At 41.3% G+C, this 3,298-nt stretch overlaps 1 non-coding gene and 1 pseudogene across 1 annotated transcript; one reads left to right on the top strand and one right to left on the bottom strand.

Moving 5' to 3' along the window:
- Positions 1 to 175: 175 nt before the first annotated feature.
- On the bottom strand, positions 176 to 736 carry LOC139363188 (dihydrofolate reductase pseudogene; annotated as a pseudogene).
- Positions 737 to 2,547: 1,811 nt separating this feature from the next.
- Positions 2,548 to 2,654, top strand: LOC112423934 (U6 spliceosomal RNA). The gene has a single exon (XR_003014536.2). It is a non-coding gene; the product is annotated as a U6 spliceosomal RNA (small nuclear RNA).
- Positions 2,655 to 3,298: the final 644 nt, after the last annotated feature.

Genomic DNA, 3,298 nt, shown 5'->3' with positions numbered 1-3,298 from the left:
TCATAAGTGGTATCTGATATATTCAAGACTAGTGCAGAATAAAAACACGTTGCTTAGAAATAATTATTCATGGATCCAAAGTCAACAAAAGTCTTTTTCTTCTCATGTAAAAATATATCATTTTTTTTCCAGAGGGAGGGGAACAACTTAAAATAAACCAGAAAACACCTTCATATTAATCATTCTTCTCATATACTTCAAATTTGAACTTCATGTCTTTCTCCTCCTGGACATCAGAGAGAACACCTGGGTATTCTGGCAGAAGTTTATATTTTTCCAAATCAATTTCTGGAAAAAACATGTCACTTTCAAAGTCCCACATGATCCTTGTCACAAATAGTTTAAGATGGCCTGGGTGATTCATGGCTTCCTTATAAACAGAACTGCCATCAACTATCCAAATCATCTCTACTTTATTTGCTAATTCTGGTTGTTCAGTAAGTTTTAAGATATCATCCAGATTCCTGGCAAGAAAATGAGCTCCTTGTGGAAGTTCCTTGAGTTCTCTGCTGAGAATTGAATTAATTCTATCCTTTAAAGATCGATTCTTCTCAGAAATGGAGAACCAGATCTTCCTACACATAACACCAGATCCTGTTTGCCTTCTACTGAAGAGTCTGTGTCATTCTCTGGAAATACCTAAATTCATTCCTGAGTGGCGGCCAGGGCAGGTCCCGGTTCTTGCCAATGCCCGTGTCTGGGACACAGCGACGATGCAGTTTAGCGAACGAACCATGACAGGAGCGGTGAGCACCTCCGACCCCGCTCGCTACACCAGAACGCGCGGCCAAGATTGGCCGGAAGGTTTTTACTCTGAACCTGGAGGATGAGCAATGACATCCCTGTCTCCACCTCAAAGCCCTTCCTGAGCATTCACCTCCTGGGAGCAGGAGCAGCGCAGCAGCGCCACCTGGTGGTCCATGCGCTTCCTTTTGCAGATCACTCGCAGCCCTGAGGTCCTCCTCTCCTTTCCATGCACCTGAGATTTCTTCACTGGACACCATCCTGGGTCAAGTTTCCTGTAAAGCAAAAGAAGCGCACAGGGCTTGCTCATGGAGTCCCTGCACAAAGTGGCCGTGGGGGCTGCGATGGACACTGCATGGGTACTTCCGGCAGGCTGTCATTGGTGTACTTTGAGGTGGATGTTGTTTACCCGAGTGTTCACTTTGTGAAAATCCACTGCCCACTTGTGGATTGTCCTCTTTTCTCCATGCATGCTGTGCTTCCCTCAAATATACATTGCTGGTGTTTTGAAGCAATTCTATGTACACTAAGAAGAATCACTCCTACTGCATAGCCTTGGAAATGCTGAATTGAAAAATTTAGTGCAATTGTTTTTAATTCCAGGAAATAAATACACGTAAACAGGAAAATCTACAACAACAGCAGTAGGCTTGGGAGCTGACACCAGAATAGCTTTGGAAATGGCTCTCAAGCCAGGAACTAGGAATCAAACCCAAACAAGCCCATGGGAGGTGTGGGGTGTGAAATGATGCCAAGTAGTGCGTGAATGAATGAGTCATGGGCAGTGGCTCATGCCTTGGCTGGCCAGTCACGAACTTGGGGAAAATAGAGTTGGAAAATTGGGAGGTAGAGGAGAGAGGTACGCATAGACCTCTTGCTATAGGCCGAGTGTGTGACGATAGTGGTTGTGTGTGGATGCCTACCAGAGGGTCTTTAGGGGGCTGGGGCTGCCTGTAATCAGGTGAGTGAGATGGCTTGATGGACGATGCCACTCAACCGTACAGGGCTTGCTCATGGAGTCCCTGCACAAAGTGGCCGTGGTGGCTGCAATGGACACTGCATGGGCACAGCGATTGAGTCGCCACTCAACAGGGCTGACCTGGCAGCTGCCACTGTTGAGGGCCCAGCTAACCAAAAGCAGCTGCTTTTTTTGGACGGAGAAATAAAACAGGCAATGGTAATTAAGAATAAAATAACATTGTGATAGATAAAAATGCCACTAAAAATATAGTACAGGTTTAAATAATTTTGAGACTATGAACAAGATTATGTCAATGGGGAGAACTTATTACAAGTAAAGAAGTTAAAATGGTTGTAAAACTTTATTTCCCTTCAGGCATATCCAGACTGTTTTACAGATAAGTTCTACCAAAACTTCGAAGAAGGCTACTGAATTTATACATAATATTCAAGAGAATGAGGAAACATAGTGAAAGCCAGTAAACTCATTATTGTTTATGTATAAATAGCATTGATTCTAAAGCCAGCTAGGGAATACATAAGAGAAAACATGATAGGATAATCACTTCGAAGCAATTAGAGGTAAAAATACTGAGAAAAACAGTACTAGACTGTGTCCACCAGTGAGCTATAAATAAATTAAATATCCTGCCCAGGTTATTCATCCCCAGTATACAAGAATATTTAAACTTTAAATCTGTAATGCATTTTACCACTTAATTAAAGAATAAAAGACAGAGATAATCACATTTTGTTAGATGCGGAAATTACTGCAGATGAAATTCAACACTCCATCTCACCCACAGTTCTTCACTTATCTCCACTTCTAAGAACTTGTGGTCAGTACTTGCTTTGGCAGCACATATATTAAAATTGGAAAGATACAGAGAAGATTAGCATGGCCCCTGCACAAGGATGACATGCAAATTCATGAAGCATTCCATATTTTTAAACTCTCAGTAAACTAGGTATTGAAGGAACATACCTCAAGATAATAAAAGTCATCTATGACAAACTCACAGCCAGTATCACACTGAATGGGCAAAAGCTGAAAACATTCCCTTTTAACACCAGCACAAGACAAGGATGCCGTCTCTCACCAGTCCTACTCAACACAGTATTGGAAGTTCTGGTCAGGGCAATCAGGTAAGAGAAAGAAAGGATATTCAAACAGGAAGACAGGAAGTCAAATTGTCTTTGTTTGCAAATCACATGATCCTATATCTAGAAAACCCCATTGTTTCAGCTGAAAAGCTTCCTAAGCTGATAAGCAACTTCAGTAAAGTCTCATGATACAAAATCAATGGCAGAAGTCACAAGCATTCCTATACAACAATAGACAAGCAGAGAGTCAAATCGTGAATAAACTTCTATTCACAATTGCTACAAACAGAAGAAGATGCCTAGGAATACAGATCACAAAGGAATTGAAGAATCTCTTCAAGGAGAACTACAAATTGCTGCTCAAGTAAATCAGAGAGGACACAAACAAATGGAAAAACACTCCATGCTCATGGATAGAAAGAATCAATATCGTGAATATGGTCATATTGCTCAAAATAATTTATAGATTCAATGCTATTCTCATTAAACT

Source organism: Macaca nemestrina, chromosome 5 (assembly GCF_043159975.1).
Source record: "Macaca nemestrina isolate mMacNem1 chromosome 5, mMacNem.hap1, whole genome shotgun sequence".
In the NCBI taxonomy this organism is placed as follows: domain Eukaryota; kingdom Metazoa; phylum Chordata; class Mammalia; order Primates; family Cercopithecidae; genus Macaca; species Macaca nemestrina.
This window is presented reverse-complemented; position numbering and strand designations above follow the sequence as displayed.